We start from the raw sequence: 22411 nt of genomic DNA, 5'->3' as shown, positions 1-22411 counted from the left end.
TATATACCCAAGAGAATTACAATATGAGAGAAGAATAAACTTGTAGAATCAATAAAGTAAGAAAATTTCAGAGCATTGAAAATACAAAAGTTTCATGCTGAATCTTCAAAATGAAAGGGTTTCAAGGACCTAGAAAAATTAGTGAAATTACAAAAGAGGCCTACATTTGTTGTACATTCTAGGTAGCTCTTTTTTTTTTCTAGAAATAATTTAGCATATATCTCCAAAAGATAAACACTTTAAAATAATCACTTGTTTTGGTCTTTTTAGGGCCACACCTGAAGCACATGGAGGTTCCCAGGCTAGTGGTTGAATCAGAGCTGCAGCCACTGGCCTAAGCTACAGCCATAGCAACAGCAATGTGGGATCCAAGCCACATCTGTGACCTACACCACAGCTCACAGCAACTCCAGATCCTTAACTCCCTGAGTGAGGCTAGGGATTGAACCTGCATCCTCATGGATATTAGTCAGGTTTCTTTTCCACCCAGCCATGATGGGAAATCCACACAATACTATTATTACACATAACAAAAAAAAAAATGGCAGTAACTTCTTAATATCTCCAAATATCCAGTGAGTGTTAAAAATTCCCAGGCAGGATTTTTTTTTCTTTCTTTTAGAATTGGCTTATTCATATTAAGATCTACACCAGGCCATACCTTGGGATCTCTTTACAGTTTCTTCCACCTTTCTTTTTCATTCCTTTGCAATTTGTCAATGATGTCATAGAGTCTTCCATATTCTTAATTTTTCTGATCATATCTCTGTGGTGCCATTATATGTGCTTCTTCATTCCCTGCCTTCAGGTTCAGTATTTTGGCAAAAATTCCATACATAGTGTCATATTTTCCATCAGGAGACAAACAATGTCTGATTGTGTTTTGTTTGTTTGTTTCTTTTATTTTTCATTTTTCTGTCTTTTTGCCTTTTCTGGTGGTGCTTCCATGGCATATGGAGGTTCCCAGGCTAGGGGTCTAATCGGAGCTGTAGCTGCTGGCCTAAGCCAGAGCCACAGCAAGGCAGGATCTGAGCTGAGTCTGAGACCTACACTGCAGCTCATGGCTGTTTGTTTCTTTTAAATCCCAGCATTCCCTGGAGATGGCTGCCCCACTCAATGGCTGCATTTGAGGTTAAAATTTTTTTTTTATTTCTATCCTGTCATTCTGTTATTCTTGAGCTGTTGGAATTCATCAACATAAGGAGAAACCTTCTCAAGTAAACTATTTGATTTTAAAATAAAGGCAGGGAAAGTGCTCCCTTCCCTACCCTTATTTGCTAGTTTTCAGAATAGGGTTCTTCCAGAAGAGCCAAAGTCAAAGGAGGTTGTTGTTGTTGTTGTTGTTGTTGTTTAACACATGTCTCTTAACACAGCTGGTGAGTTTCAATCCTCTGTTGTCATTGTTGTTAGTGATACTCCAAGTGTGCCAGCTCTGGCTGGGGAGGCTGCTCAAGCCAGCTTCCAAGCCCTCTGACCCAGGACCCTTCTTTTTTGCTTCCTTTGGCAGGATCAGATCATCTAGTATCTTCTTGTACACATCCTGCCCCAGATCTGGATTCAGACAGATCTCTGAAGAGTTCTATTTTGTTTCAGTGGTGAATGTTTAGCAATCACAGTCTGGTTGCTAGGAGCATCCATTGCTAATAGATTACTCTTGGTTTCTGGGATTTTGCAATGGACAGAGGCAGGAGGTGTGTATTTTAAGCAAAAACACATCAGGAGTCTATACTGATATTTCCAATTCAAAATAAAGTTGCAGAACTTTTAACTTAAATTTCTTTATATTTTTTCCTCTAAAGTTGAAAGTCTTATTTACTGATGACATGAACACAATTTGTTTTTGCCTGTAACTTGCTTAAGTAGCTTCTAAATAGAAATACCGAGGTGGAGACAAGATGGTGGAAGAGTAGGGGGACACGCTCACCCTCTCCCACAAACACAACAAAAAAACCCACATCTACAGGATAAATGACTCACACAGAACAGCAACCAATCGCTGGCAGAAGAACCTAAACTCCAATAATGGCAAGAAGTTCGTGACATTACTAGGTAAAACAAGAAAAAAGAGAGTGAGAGAAGGTGAATCCGAGCAGGATGGGCACTCCCGAAAGGGAACTGTGGAGGAGAAAGGGATCCTGCACCCTGGAAAGTCACCTACTCGGGGGAAAGATCAAATGAACCAGAGGAATCTCCAGATGCAGAGAAGAGTGTAGCAGTAAGTTGGAGTTCTGAAAAGCAGATTGAGAACCAAAAAGGCCATCTGAACTATGGGCACAGTCACCAAAAATTGAGATGACTGGGTGGGGGCTGGGTTCCAGAGGTTAGTCTCTGAGAAAGGGCTGGGGAGGGTGGGGTGGAGCAGAAACTGCTTAGGAGGTCTAGAAACCAGTCTGTCAAGTTTGAAGGGGCAGAGACTGCCTGGGAGACTAGAAAACAAAGCTGTCACAGAGGAAGGGAGCAATATGCTAAGGGCGGGGAAGTGGAAAGCCACATCAGAGGGAACCTGGGAGAAGAGCCTGGTCTGTGCCCATGCTGGGGAGGGGAGAGAAGAAGGGGTGGGTCCCCATACAATACTCCCCACGCCACAGCAAGCTTACCAGCCCACTAGCTATCAGAAAGCTGTGCTTCCCAGCACATCCCCTCCCCCCACCCCAATACCCCCTACACACTCACTGGACCTGGGGCTGCCTGCCATCTGGGAGGGCTGGCTACAACAATTGCCTGATGCCTACCACCACAGGGGCTGTCCCTGCACAGGACTGCTTGCCCTTTGGAGGGGCTACACCCCTGCAGAGCAGCACCAAACACCACCAGCCCTGAGAAAAGGCCTGTAGCCCAGAAAAGCTAGAACAAGCCTAGCCAGGCCATGAAAAGATCTGCCTAATTCTTGGAGAGTCTTTCTGAGTTGGGCTGCCCTGCGGAGGAGCCTCCTGGCTTCGCAGTGGCCCAGATAGCTGCTCCAGCCCCCAGGGGGTGCTGCCCTCCTGAGAAACAGCTTCCCAACACTGCCAACCCCCAGCGAGAACACCACAGCCTAAAAACACCAGAACAAGCTCTGCCTGAGCAAGTGAAATCTGCTACCATCGTGGTGTGGACCTCCCAGTCCTGTCTGCCCTCAGGAAGTCCTCCTTTGCTTCAAAGAGACCCTGTTAGCCCCATCAACACTCCAGAAAAGCCACACTGCCTCAAAAAAGACTGACCAACAACACCAGCCCTCAGGAAACATTCCACAGCAGTGACAAGGCAAACACTGCCTGGTCACGGAGAGTACAACACCCTCAGGAAAAAGAAAACAACAAGCAAGATGAAGAAGCTGAGAAACCACCCCCAGTCAAACCAACAGGAGAACTCACCTGAAACAGTCAGCAATGGAACAGATCTCTGCAGTCTGACAGACCTTGAGTTCAAAAGAGAAACAGTGAAAATACTGAAGGAATTAAGAGAAGATATGAACAGTAAAGCAGACACCCTCAGAAAGGAACTAGAAAATATAAGGAGGAGCCAAGAAAAACTAGAACATTCATTTGCAGAGATACAAACTGAACTAGGGGCAGTAAAACCCAGAATGAATAATGCAGAAGAACGAATCAGTGATATGGAAGATAGAATAATGGAAATCACCCCATCAGGTCAGCAGACAGAAAACCAAATCAAAAAACATAAAAGCAATATAAGAGACCTATGGGATAGCATAAAGTGGGTCAATCTTCGCATAATAGGATTCCAGAAGGAGTAGAAAAAGATAAGGGAATGGAAAATATATTTGAAGAAATTATCACTGGGAACTTCCCAAATCTAAAGGATACTGAGTTCAAGATACAGGAAGCACAGAGTGCCCCAAACACATTGAACCCATATAGACCCACACCAAGATACATTAGAATAAAAATGGCAAAAGTTAGTGATAAAGAGAGGATCGTAAAGGCAGAAAGAAAAAAACAGAATGTTACCTACAAGGGAACCCCCATAAGAATATCAGCTGATTTCTCTACAGAAACACTACAGGCCAGGAGGGAATTGCAAGAGATATTTAAAGTGCTAAAAGGAAAAAATATGCAACCTAGAATACTCTATCCAGCAAGAATATCATTTAAAATAGAAGGGGAAATGAAATTTTTTTCCAACAAACAAAAGCTAAAAGAATACAGCAACACAAAACCCAGGCTAAAAGAAATACTGAAAGGGCTTCTCTAAACCAAAATGAAAGGAAGGAAAGGGAAGAAAAAAGAAAAGAATAAAAAAAGAAGTAGAAGAGGAAGAACTAGGACTGAGGAAACCACAATCAGAGAGCAGTCACTCAAATAAGCCAGCATACAGATTTAACTACAAACATGCTTCAAAAAAATAAAAAGAAAAAATAAAAAAGTCATCAAAATCATAAAATGTGGGCAAGGGATATTAGGAAATAAATAGACACTTCTTGTTTGTTTGTATGATTCTCTTCTTAATTTTAATATAGTAATGAAGTGTTTGAACCTCCAGGACCATCAGGCTAAAACACACAATTATAGGAAGGGGTTAGCATACTTGAAAAACACGGCAACCACAAGCCAAAAACAAATATTGCATTCGCAAAAAATGAAAGAAAAAAAACATTCCAGCAGATAATAACAGGAGAACATCCAACCAAAAAAAAAAAAAAAAAAAAAAAGGAAGGAAGAATGGAGAACCATAAAATCATCTGGAACACGAGGTTCAAAATGGCAATAAATACTCATCTATCAATTATCACCTTAAATGTCAATGGAATGAATGCCCCAATCAAAAGACACAGAGTGGCTGAGTGGATAAATAGGCAAAAACTTTCAATATGCTGCCTACAAGAAACTCACCTTAGGACAAAGGATACATATAGATTGAAAGTGAAAGGGTGGGGAAAAATATTTCATGCCAGTAGACATGACAGAAAAGCAGGAGTCGCAACGCTCATATCAGACAAAATAGACTTTAAAACAAAAGACATAAAGAAAGACAAAGAAGGAAACTACTTAATTATTAAGGGATCCATCCAAGGAGAGGATGTTACTATTGTCAACATATATGCCCCAAATACAGGAGCACCCAGATACATACAGCAAATATTAACGGACATAAAGGGAGGTATTGATGAGAATACAATCATAGTAGGAGACATTAATACCCCCCTCACATCAATGGACACATCCTCTAGACAGAAAACCAATAAGGCAACAGAGATCCTAAAGGAAACAATAGAAAAGTTAGACTTCATTGATATCTTCAGGACACTACATCCAAAAAAATCAGAATACACATTCTTCTCAAATGCTCATGGAACATTCTCAAGAATCAACCACATATTGGGACACAAAGCTAACCTCAACAAATTTAGGAGCATAGAAATTATCTCAAGTATCTTCTCTGACCACAATGCCATGAAATTAGAAACCAACCATGGGAAAGGAAAGAGAAAAAACCTACTACATGGAGACTAAACAACATGCTACTAAAAAACCAATGGGTCAATGAGGAAATCAAGAAGGAAATTAAAAACTACCTTGAAACAAATGATAATGAAGACACAACCTCTCCAAATCTATGGGATGCTGCGAAAGCAGTGCTCAGAGGGAAATTTATAGCAATGCATGTCTTTCTCAAAAAGAAGAAAGATCCCAAATTGACAACTTAACCCTCCACCTAAATGAATTAGAAAAAGAAGAACAAAAAAGTTCTAAAGTCAGCAGAAGGAAGGAAATTATAAAGATCAAAGAAGACATCAATGAAATAGAGATTCAAAAAACAATAGAGAAAATTAATAAAACCAAGAGCTGGTTCTTTGAAAAGGTCAACAAAATTGACAAACCCCTGGCCAGACTCACTAAAAAGAGGAGAGAAAGAACCCAAATAACCAAAATTATAAATGAAAAAGGAGAAATCACAATGGATACTGCAGAAATACAAAAAACCATAAGAGAATACTATGAACAACTATATGGCAACAAATTTGACAATCTGGAAGAAATGGACAACTTTATAGAATCTTACAGCCTGCCAAAACTGAATCAAGAAGAAACAGACCAACTGAACAGACCCATCACTAGAAATGAAATTGAAGGTGTCAAAAAAACACTCTCTACAAATAAAAGTCCAGGACCAGATGGCTTCACAGGTGAATTCTATCAAACATATAAAGAGGAACTGGTGCCCATTCTCCTTAAACTCTTTCCAAAGGTTGAAGAAGAAGGAGTACTCCCAAAGACATTCTATGATGCCACCATCACCCTCATTCCAAAACCAGACAGAGATACCACCAAAAAAGAAAACTATCGGCCAATATCATTGATGAATATAGATGCAAAAATTCTCAACAAAATCTTAGCCAACCGAATCCAACAACATATCAAAAAAATTATACACCATGACCAGGTTGGGTTCATCCCAGGTTCACAAGGATGGTTCAACGTACGCAAATCAATCAACGTCATACACCACATTAACAGAAGAAAAGTCAAAAATCATATGATCACCTCAATAGACGTAGAAAAAGCATTTGACAAAGTCCAACATCCACTCATGATCAAGACCCTCGCCAAAGTGGGTATAGAGGGAACATTCCTGAATATAATCAAAGACCTTTATGATAAACCCACAGCAAATATAATCCTCAATGGGGAAAAACTGAAAGCCTTCTCACTCAAATCTGGAACAAGACAGGGATGCCCACTCTCACCACTGCTCTTCAACATAGTTTTGGAAGTCCTAGCCACAGCAATTAGACAAACAAGTGAAATAAAAGGCATCTATATAGGAAGAGAAGAGATAAAACTGTCACTGTATGCAGATGACATGATACTACACATAGAAAACCTGAGGGACTCAACCCAAAAACTACTTGAACTGATTAATAAATTCAGCAAAGTGGCAGGATATAAGATTAACATTCAGAAGTCAGTCGCATTTCTGTATACCAGCAATGAAATATTAGAAAAGGAATACAAAAATAAAATACCTTTTAAAATTGCACCCCACAAAATCAAATACCTGACCAAAGAGGTAAAGGACCTATATGCCGAGGACTATTAAACTTTAATCAAAGAAATCAAAGAAGATGTAAAGAAATGGAAAAATATTCCATGTTCCCGGACTGGAAAAATCAATACTGTAAAATGGCCATACAACCCAAAGCAATCTATAGATTCAATGCAATCCCTATTAAATTACCCATTACATGTTTCACAGAACTAGAACAAACAATCCAAACATTTATATGGAACCACAAAAGACCCAGAATCGCCAAAGCAATCCTGAGAAACAAAAATCAAGCAGGAGGCATCACTCTCCCAGAATTCAAGAAATACTACAAAGCCACAGTCATCAAAACAGAGTGGTACTTGTGTCAAAACAGACAGAACAGAATAGAGAATAGAGAACCCAAAAATAAGCCCTGACACCTATGGTCAATTAATCTTTGACAAGGGAGGCAAGAATATAAAATGGGAATAGGAAAGCCTATTCAGCAAGCATTGCTGGGAAACCTGGACAGCTGCATGCAAAGCAATGAAACTAGAACACACCCTCACACCATGCACAAAAACAAACTCCAAATGGCTGAAAGACTTAAATATACGACAGGACACCATCAAACTCCTAGAAGAAAACATAGGCAAAACACTCTCTGACATCAACATCATGAATATTTTCTCAGGTCAATCTCCCAAAACAATAGAAATTAGAGCAAAAATAAACCCATGGGACCTAATCAAACTGAAAAGCTTTTGCACAGCAAAGGAAACCCAAAAGAAAACAAAAAGACAACTTTCAGAATGGGAGAAAATAGTTTCAAATGATGCAACTGACAAGGGCTTAATCTCTAGAATATATAAACAACTTATACAACCCAACAGCAAAAAAGCCAATCAATCAATGGAAAAATGGGTAAAAGACCTGAATAGACATTTCTCCAAAGAAGATATACAGATGGCCAACAAACACATGAAAAAATGCTCAACATCGCTGATTATAAGAGAAATGCAAATCAAAACTACCATGAGATACCACCTCACACCAGTCCGAATGGCCATCATTAATAAATCCACAAATAACAAGTGCTGGAGGGGCTGTGGAGAAAAGGGAACCCCCTTCTGCACTGCTGGTGGGAATTAAACTGGTACAGCCACTATGGAGAACAGTTTGGAGATACCTTAGAAATCTATACATAGAACTTCCATATGACCCCGCAATCTCACTCTTGGGCATCTATCCGGACAAAACTCTACTTAAAAGAGACACATGCACCCATGTTCATTGCAGCACTCTTCACAATAGCCAGGACATGGAAACCACCCAAATGTCCATCGACAGAGGATTGGATTCGGAAGAAGTGGTATATATACACAATGGAATACTACTCAGCCATAAAAAATAATGACATAATGCCATTTGCAGCACCACGGATGGAACTAGAAACACTCATACTGAGTGAAATGAGCCAGAAAGACAAAGACAAATACCATATGATATCACTTATAACTGGAATCTAATATCCAGCAGAAGTGAACATCTCCTCAGAAAATAAATCATGGACTTGGAGAAGAGACTTGTGACTGCCTGATGGGAGGGGGAGGGAGTGGGAGGGATCGGAAGCTTGGGCTTATCAGACACAACTTAGAATAGATTTACAAGGAGATCCAGCTGAGTAGCATTGAGAACTTTGTCTAGATACTCATGTTGCAACAGAACAATAGGTGGGGGAAAAAATGTAATTGTAATGTAGACATGTAAGGATAACTTGATCCCCTTGCTGTACAGTGGGAAGAGAAAAAAGAAAAAAGGAAAAGGATCTGGCATTGCTGCAGCTGTGGCAAAGAAATAGGTTTCTTGCAGGATGCTTTACTGTGCTTTTGCTTCAGGACAAGTGTTCTTTTCTTTTTAAAATCTGGTCTACTTTCATCTTTTTCATCCTAGTTTCTTCAGGTACAATTCCATTGCTTCAAATACCAAGACTGTCTATTTTCTATTGTTGAACTGTATTTTTGATCATCTCAGCTATTTGAATTTTTTAAAATGATCTGATATGAGAGTTCTTTGACATAAAGATATTCTTATTGAAAAGGGTTTGTCCTCTGATGACCAGATATCTAATGTGGGGGAAAAAACAACTATTTTTCTACAATATAACAATAGCAGAAAATCAGTGAATTTTATGTTAACAAACCTGGTTAAGCTCTTTCTATGAGTTCGACTATTTTAGATTCTACCTATAAACAAGGTTATGTAGTATTTGTCTTTCTGCTTCTGACTTATGCCACTTAACCTAATGTCCTCTACTCACAGAAGCAGAGAGTATAATGGTGATTACCAGGGGTTGTGAATAGGGGGAAATGGGGAGATTTTTGTCAAGGGATACCAGGTTTTGGTTGTGCCAGATGAATAAATCCTGGAGAGCATTAGCACAATGTGACTATAGTGAACAATATTATGTACTTGAAATTTGTTTAAGGGGTAGATCTCATTCTTATAACCAAAGAAAAAAAGAAAAAATCATTAAAATACCTGAAATTTTCTTTAATTCTCCATCTTTCACCAATCCATAGACTAATTCTGGAAAAATAAATATTTTTCTCTTTCCCCCCTTAAGGTCAGGGGGGTTGGGTTAAGTCACATCTGGGATCCTGAAGCTTTAATGATCAGCTTGTGTGTGACATTTCCATGGGCTCTGAGCAATGACTGTAGCTCTGGTCTTTACCAAGAGCTTTGTTGACCCAAATGAGGTCCGAGTGTCTCAGCCTACTGGGAGTACTTATAAGGCCCTGATTTGTCTCTTCCTTTAAGGGAAGTGATGAGGATTAAGGATTCGGGCTACTTAATTGTACTCATGGTAACTCTAATAAATCAAAGTAAGCCCCAGACTCTGATCTGGCAGAGTGCAACAGTGGAAAAACCTGGAGACTGAAAGAAAAATTATTTGCTGAACACCTGTTAAAAATGATGACAGATTTTATTCAAGACTAATTCAGTGGGGTCAAAACAACTGAATTAGTGGAGAAAGACTGAGCTCAATTCCAATTACAACAAGGACAAGTGAGGATTTATGGCCAATGAACAGAATGTAGGGGTCAGTGAGGGAAAAATTACTAAAAGGAGACATCAAGGATGTGGAATTCTTGCTAAGCTGCCTTAACAGGATTCTTGCTAAAGACAAGCCAAGGACTTATATACAAGGTGTTAGATTTCAAAAGTGTGGATGAGGAGTTTGATTGGAAATGAAGTGTATGGGCTTCTTGATAAATTGATTTAACAGGATTCTTGCTAAAACTGTCCTTGGCAATGAAGGACAAGGAAGGTCAGTGCTGAGACCTCCTTGAGAAGAGGTCTAAAATTTGGTCAAAGAGAGACTTCTTTTCAAATCATAAAATGTATTTGGCTTTGAATCTCTGATTTTTCAATTATTAACTTGGCAAATATACAAATGTGAGCAAGTCACTAACTGCTCTAAGCTTCAGTTTCCCTTATATAAATGATGATAATCATAACTGCTCTATAGGACCCCAAAGTGGCATCATGAAAATCAAAATCAAGATGATGTTACAGGTGAAGACTTGGGTAAAGTGTAAAGCTTTGTATACATTTGAAGAAGTTATTCTTATAGGACAGATGATAAGCCATTGTCAAATGACCATAATCTTTCTTTTTCTCAGATTAAGAACATAAGACTATGATGGTTCTTCCTGTTAACTCAAGGCATTTACAATATAAAAGAAGAATCACCAGGGTAAAGAATTTTCAGGAGTTCTCATTGTGGCTCAGTGGTTAATGAATCCAACTAGGAACCATGAGATTGTGGGTTCAATCCCTGGCCTAGCTCAATGGGTAAAGGATCCAGCATTGCCACAAGGTGTGGTGTAGGTTGCAGATGTGGCTTGGATCCTGAGTTGCTGGGGCTGTGGTGTAGGTCAGCAGCTACAGCTCTGATTAGACCCCTAGCCTGGGAACCTCCATATGCCATCAGCATGGCCCTAAAAAGACAAAAAGACACCACCACAAAAAAAAAAAAGAATTTTCTCACCCTGGGAAGTTCCTGTGTTGTGCATTGGGGGATCCAGCATTGCCACAGCTGCAGTGCAGGTTACAACTGCAGCATGAATTTGACCCCTGGCCCAGGGAACTTCCACATGCCATGGGTGTGACTAAAAAAGGTGTGTAGGGGAGACTCTAGCTTGATTTTTCTTAGTAGTCACAATGATCTAAATGCTTAAAAGAGCCTTATAATAATGTATGATAAATGATGTTGTCACCTCAGGACTTCACACTCCTAACTCTAAAATATCTTCACCCAGAGTAGATCTAGAAGAGGGTGCTCCCCATCATGGTCCAGAGCAACCACACCAACATGAAGGAATTCTTCTTCCTGGAAATCTTGTTTGTGGTTTTTCTTGCTGTTTATGTAGGAACTGTGCTGGGCAATGCCCTCATTGTGGTGACCATCACCTGCGGGTCCCACCTCCACACTCCCATGTACATTCTCCTGTGGAACAAATCTGTCCTGGACATTGTTTTTTCATCTGTCACCATTCCCAAATTCCTACTGGATCTTTTATCAGAGAGGAAAACCATCTCCTACAATGGCTGCATGGCTCAGATCTTTTTCTTCCACTTTGCTGGTGGGGCAGATATTTTTTTCCTTTCTGTGATGGCCTATGACAGATTCTTGCAATCTCCAAACACTTGCACTATGTAACCCTTATGGGAAGAGAGGTGTGATTGGCCTTGGTGGTGGCTTCCTGGGTGTGTGGTGGTTTGCACTCCATTGTTCAGATTATTCTGATGCTTCCACTCCCCTTCTGTGGCCCCAATGTCCCAGATGCCTTCTACTGTGATGTGCCCCAGGTGGTTAAGCTGCCTGCACTGACACTTCTGCTCTGGAGCGCCTCAGGATCTCTGACAATGGGCTGGTGATCCTGCTATTGTTCCTCTTGCTCCTGGGGTCCTACATGAGGGTTCTGGTGGTGCTGAGATCTTTCTGGGGAGGGCCAGAACAAAGCCCTCTCCACCTGCACCTCCCACATCCTGGTGGTGACTCTTCATTTCATGCCTTGTGTGTACATCTACTGCTGGCCCTTCACTACGCTGCCCATGGACACAGCTGTATCCATCAATAACACAGTCCTCACTCCCATGCTGAACCCCATGATCTACAGCCTGAGGAATCAGGAGATGAAGTCAGCCATAAAGAGAATACAGAGGAGGCTTGGGCCTTTTGAAAGCAATAAAATGGGATGAGCAGTCAGACGGAGCCTGGAAATCTAATTTGAGTTGGTTACCTCACTGCTAACCTAAGGGTCAGAGACAGCTGGCTCTTTCTCTACAGTCATTTGTCTATATCCCCAGAGCCACTAAATTCTTTTTTATCTTTTTATGACCTCACCTGCCACATATGGAAGTTCCCAGGCCAGGGGTCCAATTGGAGCTGCAGCTGCAACCTGTGCCACAGCTTGTGGCAACACTGGATACTTAACCCACTGAGCAAGGCCAGGGATCGAACCTGCATCCTCACAGAGACAACATCAGGTCCTTAACCCACTGAGCCATAACAGGAAGTCCAGTTAGAGATTATGTAAGAACAAAAGGAAGAGATGAGATCAGACATCAGCTAGGGGACTGGGGAGAAGTATGGGGCATGAGGTTGAAATCAATAACCTAAATGTTGGAGTTCCCATCATGGTTCAGTGGTTAGTGAACATGACTAGTATCCATGAGGATGTGGGTTCAATCCCTGGCCTCATTCAGTGGGTTAAGGATCTGGCATTGCTGTGAGCTGTTGGTGTAGGTCTAAGAGGCAGTTTGGATCCAGTGTTTCTGTGGCTGTAGTGTAGGCTGGAAGCTACAGCTCTGATTTGACCCCTAGCCTGGGAAGCTCTGTATGCCCTGGGTGCAGCCCTAAGAAGATGGAAAAAAAAATCCCTAAATACTATTTTGGTATGCTCTGTGGCTCTCAAGCCAACATATTGGACCTCATTTTCTCCACCTGCAAAATGGAAATAACATTGTCTACACACAAGGTTGTCATGAGAATGAAACATGACAAATGTTGAGAAGATTGTAGCTTCCAAATATAGCACCACTCCTGTGAATGATCAGGCATACAATGTTCCCTATTGTATACATGTCTGTTCCTAAATATGTATATAAACAGAATATGAATGCATTTGTTTCATACATTCTCTCTCTAGTGGTGTTGCTGTTTTCAGTGGATTATTAGAATCAATTCTTGACTTAATATTGTGAGTGCATAGTCTTCAAAATAGTTCATGAATTAGTGAAAAGATAAGGAACAGTTTAAGTTGTAAGTTCAGATATATACATGAACAAATCTATATACATGGACCAAGCATTTCCTATGCTCAAGTCTGTTATACACTTTTGCCTGCTAAAATTAATCTCAAAAGAATTACAGGAGTTCCCATAATGGCTCAGTGGAAATGAATCTGACTGGTATCCAAGAAGATGTGGGTTCCATTCCTGGCCTCGCTAAGTGAGTTGGGGATCTGGTGTTGCCATGAGCTGTGGTGTAGGTCACAGACTTGGCTCAGATCCCACATTGCTGTGTCTGTCACTAAGCCAGCAGCTGTAGCTCCAATTCAGCCCCTAGCCTAGGAACCTCCTTATGCCTAGAGTGCATCCCTAAAAAGCAAAAAAAAAAAAAAAAAAAAAAAAAAAATAGCAGATTGGGGATATACCTGCACAGAATCCACATTTATTTTATGTTAACCTGAACTTCCTTCTTATCTTTATCCCCTATTTCTATTTCACCCCCAAGACTTTCAGAGCTGGAGCAAAACTATAGTTTTCATCTATGTATGCATAGGCAATTGAAGCAAGTCACTCTGGTATAAAAAAATTACCTAAGGAATAACTTTTCACACACTCAAGACCCATTTTGTGTACCAAGAGAGTAAAAACAAACAAACAAAAATACTGTAAGCATTGACTTTATACAGGGTCACTTAGGAATAGTCACTGGGCCTATGTTATAATCCTCCTCTCTCTCAAGAGAATAATTCCAAGGAAGTAAATCTGCAAAGAGACAGTAAATCTCCTTTTTCTCTCTATGCTCACATGCAATCCCACCTTCTGTCTCCAATCGTCATTAAAAAATTGATCAAGAGGTATAAGGAAGCTGAGGACATTGAAACGTACAGAACAATTTTTTTGCAAATTGTTATGATGGGCTCATATTTAGCTAAAAAATCCTTATAGGTGGCACACATCTTCTCTGCATCTTACAAGACAGAGACATTGGTCCAAGACTCTTAAACATATTGCCAGTGGTTCTCAAATTGTTTTAAATTATTGCCTCCTAGATTTCCTGTTGCAGATCAGTGAGTTAAGAAACTGACATAGTCTTTGTCTGTGAGGATGCCAGTTCGATCTCTGGCCTCACTCAGTGGGTTAAGCATCCAGTGTTGCTGCAAGCCGCAGAGTAGGTCACAGGAGCAACTCAGACCTGGTGTTTCTGAGGCTGTAGCATAGGCCAGCCCCTGCCGCTCTGATTCAACCCGTGGCCCAGGAACTACCATGTGCCTCAGGTTTGGCCATAAAAAGAATAAATAAATAAATAAATAAATAAATAAATAAATAAATAAATAAAATTAACTCATTCCCCCCACCAAAGGATCTTTATTAGATGTTTCTCCTAATTGCTCTCCCCCAAGAAATCTTACTCCCAAAGATATACTATATATCTTTTTATGTACTGATGTTCTCTGAAGAACCACAAATCACTGTAACATCCAAGGGTTTTTTTGGCCCCCAAGAACCAGTTTTTGTCTCCTTGGGCATGATGCCCACATTGAGAATGAATGATCATATCACATTAAATGTTTGTAGAAATATTTCCCCAATACTGAGAAAATCACACACTATATAGATTTGTCTTCTGGAGCCTTGCAAGAATTTGGAAGTTATTGAAATGTTTAAACAACTTCATGTTTGTGTGTGTGTGTGTGTGTGTGTGTGTGGACTTTGTGTGGTGATGACTTAGCAAAGGTGTAATAATCCCCACTGGAACTCCAACACTAGCAGAAGAATGTCCATTCTGTTTGCAGACTCACATCCAATAAAATTCTCTTTCTAATTCTCATATTAGGCTTGGGCCTGAGGGACTAAGCCTAGCAGGAACACGTTGGGACAAGCAGAAGAACCATGATGATATGACTTCCTGAGTCTGGCTTTTCTAACAAGAAGGGTGAAGAGAAGATGTTGAAGTCTAGTATAACTCATCTTCAGAAGAACTTCACCTTCTATCATGCTATTTCTTAGCATCATATACACTGAGGCCCAGCTACCCAGTCTCAAAATGTGTCATTTCCTGGTTCGCTGCTGAAGAATTTAGGTAAGGATATAAAACCATCAGAATGTGAGATATTGCAGACCACACATGAATAGTATGAGCATGAAAAGTGCACCCAGTGTATAAGATACCACACAAATAGCTGAAAACTTCAGCGGCAGAAAACAAAGTGTATGTTGAAAATATTCGGTAAGGAGGAATGTCTTCCTAAGAAGAAGAGGACACCACCACATGGTAGGAGAAAAAGCGGTTTCTATTTGATGAAGTGATTGAGTTGCATATAAGGAACAGATTTTGTTCCAGCTTAGGGTTTGTCCATGTGGGTCACAGAGACTCTTTCTACAAGATGGGTGCTTCCTTAAAAACCATGGTTTTAAGCCCAAATTCCCTTAAAAACTGTGGAGGTTGCAGAGGCAGCCCCGTATAAGTACATTGCCCATGACTCACTGGGTCTCTTTTGCCTTTGATCCAGCCTTAAGTCCCAAACTCAATAACCCAGCACTGAAGTCTCTGGTCCACTTGGTTAATTTACACAAGTTCACTGGAATAAAAATAAGCAAGTTGGTTCAAAGAGAAGCTGTTCTTCTGTTGAGTAGCATTTTACATTCTGCAATTGTCCCCACAAATAACCCTTCAGGGAAGGCACTGTTTTTTCAGGGAAAGAGAAAGGAAATGAATTAATTGAATGCCTATTATATTCTGGGTACTTTACAAAACATGATTATAGTTACTCCTCATGCTACCCAGTGAAGTAAGTTATGTGCTTCCCAGTTTACAGTGGAGGAAATTAAAGGAAAATAAAGGACTTTCTCTGAGAAACAAAAGGAGGCAGAGGCAGAATTTCAATCCCAGTGTGCCTCCAAACCCCTTGTCCTACCCCACATCACACTAGATCCTGCATCAGACTGCATTATACTAAACTGTCTGTACATTTTACAACTGAAGATCTGAGGCCAGAGTAGCAGCATGACTTTCCCAAGGTCACAGAGCTATTTTAAAGCCTGGATCAGAAAACAAATCTCTACCTGGCACCCCTGAAGCCAGTCCAAAGACATTAACAAAAGGGTTTCTTAGGCTATGTTTGTGAAGATTCTTCTTGCTCACTCATACTCCATTGCCCATGCCTATAAGTCATGTCAAGTTTACTCATTAATTTAAAAAAAATTACTGAGCACCAAACATGTGGCCCAAACTAAGTAAAGCTTTGATGACATTGGGATGGATGAAACACTGAGCAGACAGGATGAACTTGAGGTGTAGCAAGGAAACTATACTGAACTAAGGAAATATAAACATAGAAGAAATCAGATGGAATAAACTTATTTATGCCAGAAGAGAAGTCAGTGCAGGGAATTATGGTCATAAAAAGATGTTAGGAAATTTTTCAGAGAAGAGGGGACGCTGGACCTGAGTGATGAAAACTCAGTGCTCATCCAGGAGGAGAGTCTAAGAGTGAGGAGGACATGGTGGATGGAGAGAACAACAGGAACACAGATCCAAAGGCAGGAGCCAGCAAGAATCTGCATAACATTTCAATATCTGGAGTTCCCATCATGGCACAGTGGTTAATGAATCTGACTAGGAACCATGAGGTTGTAGGTTTGATCCCTGACCTTGCTCAGTGGGTTAAGGATCCAGCATTGCCATGAGCTGTGGTGTAGGTCGCAGATGCAGCTCGGATCTGGCATTGCTGTGGCTGTGGTATAGGCCAGTGACTATAGCTCCAATTGGACCCCTAGCCTGGGAACCTCCATATGCTACTGGAAGCAGCCCTAGAAATGGCAAAAAGACACACACAAAAAAACCCCAAAAACCAAAAAAATAAAGATCTGAAACAAGATTGAAGGAAAAAGGGCACTAGATGATACTCAAGATGGAAAAAAAAAGTCTTGGTTGCTATTTGAGGAGTTTGATGTTTTGTAGGCAATAGAGAATCATGGAAAATTTTCAAACAAAGGAATAAATGATCTCATTTGTGACTTATATTTCTGGAAACAACTGAGAGGATGTAGTTAGAGACAACTACACCGAAGACCAGTTTGGGAATTCTTACAACCATCTAAGCAGAAATGGTAAGGGTTTAACTGAGGATGAAGAGAAGGGGACACATGGAGAGCCATGAAGACAGTAGAATCCTTAGGAGAGATGTGACACAGTGTCCAGTTTCCTTGCAATGTGGGAAACTCAGAGAAGTCTTTGAGATAAAATGTGCTACCTATCAGTACAGGCTGTGGAGGTGACTAAGCTCACAAAGACTGACTAAACCAAGGAAACAAAACAAGTAGTCCTGTCCTCCAGACCAAATGAGAGGCAAAGTGTGGTGGGTTTTTGCAGCTCCTGTTGTGACTCAGCAGGTTAAGCCCCTTAGTCCTAGGATCTTTCCATTATACTACACTGCCTGCCAGTTTCATAATACATAAATCCAACAATAACGTGTGTAAGGGACTCTTTACAGGAATTTTCTAGTACCTTCCACGGTGAGTTTCATCACTCCCTCAATTTCCACTCTCCATCACAATGGAATTTTAGACTATTGTTCTTCTATTACCTTGATCCACCATTGGTGCAATTGTTTGGCTGCTCCCATGGCATGTGGAAGTTCCCTGATCAGGGATCCAACCTGCACCACAGCAGTAACCAGAGCCACAGCAGTGACAGCACTGGATCCTTAATCCACTGAAGCACCAGGGAACTCTAACAATGTGTGGTTTTTGTTTATTCATCCACATAATTTCTCAAGGCTCTGAAAGCTTGTTTCAACACAAACTAAGTAGGATGCTTTCCAGCCGGGCACTAATCTAGGGACCATCTCTCTATATAGAGGTTTCAGTAATTCAGAGAGATGCCACGGCTGAGGATTTTTTTTCTCTGAGTTAACTTTTTCCTTTTCACCACTTCCACCATCATAAATCTTCTTAGAAACCGTGGAACTGACATGGGCAGAATTTGAACTGACATGGGTGAAATATGTATTGCGCTTAAAGACTTCACCACTAGCTTCCTATGTGTTGTTATGCATATTTGTTAAGCTTCTTCAAGAACATGATTTTTCCTAAATTAATTCTCAAGCCATAAGACATTGCCTACTCCTGACTCACTTGGGAAAAATATAATGAATTGTCTCTTTCTTCCCCAACAAGGACTCTGCAGTAAGAGAACCAACAGGTCTCCAGGAACCGGGAGCAACCTTTGCTTATATCCTGTGTTACTTTGCACTGCATCAGGAAATGCAAATTGCAAGCTCATCAGAAACTGCTTAATTGTATAGAAAGGGCACAGGAGGAAATCTGCAAATACCTGGACTGAATATTTCACTGTGGTAACATTGCATTTCATGACATTTCTCTGTGGATGCAAGCCTGGACCTTTGCTGTCTTCCTTATGGACTGAACCATCACCATCTTTGTCATCTTCTTTGTGTTAAACCCCAACCCCTGAGTGCTTATGAACTGAACTTAAAGAGACATTTCAGAAAGGTAATAGAAGGACAATAGTCTAAAATTCCATTGTGATGGAGAGTGGAAATTGAGGGAGTGATGAAACTCACCGTGGAAGGTGCTAGAAAATTCCTGTAAAGAGTCCCTTACACACGTTATTGTTGGATTTATGTATTATGAAACTGGCAGGCAGTGTAGTATAATGGAAAGATCCTAGGACTAAGAAATGGAAGACATTTGTGTTACCTTCTCTCTGACACTGATTTTCTGTATAACCTTGAAAATCAGCTTATGCTTATTGAGTTCAGATTCACTATTGTTGAAGTGGAAAAGATAATGCCTTCCCACAAAACTCAGAAGGATATGTTAGGAAATTTTATTGAAATTAGATGTGCAGTTGCTTTTAAAACTATAATATGCTATTGACATCGATCCCTATTGTGTTGTTCCTGAAAGGCATCTAAGGATTGATTTATTCTAATGATGTTTAATCCATAGGAACAAAGTAGAAAATGAATAAAATCGGAGTTGCTCTGATTCATGAAGATGTAGGGAACCTGCAACTGCTTCCACAAAAACTTCCTTAAGTTCTCTTTCTCAGTAACTTCTTGGGGTAGACTTTAACAGAAACCAAGGGCCCCCTCTGACTATAATAGGGAAACAAACCTATAACTTATGCTAATAGGGGAGCTGAAGCAGGTGGAACTGAGTGATTTCCCTGGGTAATATAGTAAGTTCAGGTAGAACAAAACATGTGTTTTTTTTAAATTAGGTATGTTCAATTTATGCATGAGATAAATCTTTGCTTGATTTCATTGCCTTAGTAATATTATTTCCTTTCAAGCTGTACATAGAGGAAAAAATATTATCCAATGGCCTTGAGAAATCATACCACGGTGTCTGAATTTAATTTTTGCAGAATTACCCAGTCTCAAGAGTTGAGCTTGCTCTTATTTTTCTTCTTATCTACAGTATATGTAACAACTGTGTTATCAAATGTTGCCATCATGGTCACTGTGACCTGGGAGTCTCACCAGCACACACCCATGTACTTCCTGCTCCACAACCTCTCCATCTTGGACATCTGCTTCTCCCCCCTCACTGCTCCCAAGGTCCTAGTAGACCTTCTTCCCAGGAGAAAGACCATCTCCTTCAATGGTTGCATCACACAGATGTTCTTCTTCCACCTCCTCGGTGGGGCAGATATTTTCTCTCTCTGTGATGGCCTTTGATTTCTATGTGGCCATTTCCAAGCCCCTGCACTATGTGAACATCATGAGTAGGGGCCGGTGCACTGCCCTCATTGTGGCCTCCTGGCTGGGGGGCTTTGACTACTCCATTGTGAAGAGCTCCCTGCTGCTCCCACTCCCCTTATGTGGACCCAACATTGTGGATGGCTTCTGCTACGATGTCCCCCAGGTCCTCAAACTTGCCTGCACCAACACCTTGGCCCTTGAGTTCTGACAACTTTTTTCTGGAGCTGCTGATGATTTCCAACAATGGCCTGGTCATTACTCTATGGTTTGTCCTTCTTCTTGTGTCTTACACAGTCATCCTTGTGATGCTGAGGGCTCACATGGGTGAGGGCAGAAAGAAAGCCATCTCCACCTGCACAGCCCATATCACCGTGGTGAACCTACACTTTGTGCCCCTTATCTACATCTATGCCCAGCCCTTCACTGCCCTCTCCATGGACAGAGCTGTCTCCATCACCTTCACTGTCATCATCCCTGTCCTGAATCCCATGATCCACACCCTGAGGAACCAGGAGATGAAGTCAGCCATGAGGAGACTGAATGGAAGACTCATGCTTTCTGCAATGGGATAGCGTCATTATAGATTGCAGATCAAGATGCAAGTATATAATTGAAATATTTTCTTAAACTATTAGGTGTCATACATTGGGGCTCAACCATACCTAAACAATTAACTATGCCAGGATGGCACAGATACAAAGGATCAATAACCTGGAACACAGGCTTTGAAAAGAAACACCAGAAGGAAGTTAGAGAGAAGAACATAGTCTTTGAAGAGTAAGTGACAGCACACAGGGCACAACTGTGAACCATGGTAGAAACTGTGTGTCCAGGTAATGAGGTAAAGGCTAGCACTGCAATGACCAGGCATATAATAGACAACAGGGACATTCATCTTCATGTAGCAGGCATCCAGCATCTTGGTCCCAGTTCAACAATAGTTACTCTATGACTATTTATCAAGTACATGCTATGTAGTAAACACTGTCTGCAAACATTCTGCTTTAACATTTCTGTTTTGTCAGCAAATGTGGACCATCCTTTCTTAAATTTTATTGGAGTATAGTGGACTTACAATATTGTGTAAATTTCAGGTGTACATCACAGTGAATCAGTTATACATATATCCATTCTTTTCCAGATTCTTTTCCCGTATTGGTTATTACAGAATATTGAGATTTCCCTGTGCCATGGAGTAGGTCCTTGTTACTTATCTATTTTATATATAGCGGTGTATATTTATTATTATTATTTTAATAATTATTTCCCCAATACAATTTTTTGTTTTCTACTGTACAGCATGGTGACCCAGTTACACATACATGTACGCATTCTATTTCTGCACATTATCATGCTCCATCATAAGTAACTAGACATAGTTTCTAGTGCTACACAGCAGGATCTCATTGCTAATCCATTCCAAAGGCAAGAGTCTGCATCATTAACCCCAAGCTCCCCAACCACCCCACTTCCTCCCCCTCTCCCTTGGCAACCACAAGTCTATTCTCCAAGTCCATGATTTTCTTTTCTGTGGAAATGTTCATTTGTTCTGTATATTAGATACCAGATATGAGTGATATCATATGGTATTTGTCTTTCTCTTTCTGACTTACTTCACTCAGTATGAGTCTATAGTTCCATCCATGTTGCTGCAAATGGCATTATGCCATTCTTTTTTATGGCTGAGTAGTATTCCATTGTGTATATATACCACATCTTCCTAATCCAATCATCTGTCAATGGACATTTGGGTTGTTTCCATGTCTTGGCTATTGTGAAGAGTGCTGCAATGAACATGCTGGTGCATGTGTCTTTTTTAAGGAAAGTTATATCCGGATATATGCCCAAGAGTGGGATTGCTGGATCATATGGTAGTTCTATGTATAGATTTCTAAGGTACCTCCATACTGTTCTCCACAGTGGCTGTACAGCTTACACTCCCACCAAGAGTGCAGGAGGATTCCCTTTTCTCCACACCCCCTCCAGCATTTGTTATTTGTGGGCTTATTAATGATGGCCATTCTGATTAGTGTGAGGTGGTATCAGGGGTGTGTATGTTAATCTCAACCTTTTAATTTATCCCTCCCACTGCCACATTTCCCCTTTTAGACCTTCTTTTTAATCAACCCACCTATAAAATACCCTGGCAAGACCTCCCACCAATATTTGGTATATGTAAAGATTCTTAGCTTTTAAAGATTTCCTTTGCCTTGTGCCCGGATAACTTCATCAGAATTGGATGCTGCAAAGGAAGAGGAAGAGAAAGATAGAACTGTATGTGACCTATAAGTCACCATCTGATTTGTACAGCTCCAGTACATAACTACAATGGCTAGAATCTGGAGCTACTTCTGCTGTGTTCATACCACTGCCTCAACATAACCTAGTTAGATTAGTTGAAAAAGGAAAAA

General features: G+C 40.6%; 2 pseudogenes across 1 annotated transcript in view; both read left to right on the top strand.

Moving 5' to 3' along the window:
* Positions 1-20681, top strand: part of LOC110258204 (olfactory receptor 4D9-like) — a 29139-nt pseudogene extending 8458 nt beyond the window's left edge. The window contains exons 2-3 of the transcript XR_014817618.1: positions 15104-15349; positions 18448-20681. The product of XR_014817618.1 is annotated as an olfactory receptor 4D9-like (transcript). The remainder of the gene's footprint in view (positions 1-15103; positions 15350-18447) is intronic.
* Positions 11324-12237, top strand: LOC146399372 (olfactory receptor 4D6-like; annotated as a pseudogene).
* Positions 20682-22411: the final 1730 nt, after the last annotated feature.

Source organism: Sus scrofa, chromosome 10 (assembly GCF_054392235.1).
Source record: "Sus scrofa isolate SSC_HxYL_T2T_F1_AM1 chromosome 10, Sscrofa_HxYL_maternal_Yorkshire_Landrace_v2.0, whole genome shotgun sequence".
Lineage (NCBI taxonomy): Eukaryota > Metazoa > Chordata > Mammalia > Artiodactyla > Suidae > Sus > Sus scrofa.
The sequence above is the reverse complement of the archived record's forward strand: the minus strand, read 5'-3'. Positions and strand labels throughout refer to the sequence as shown.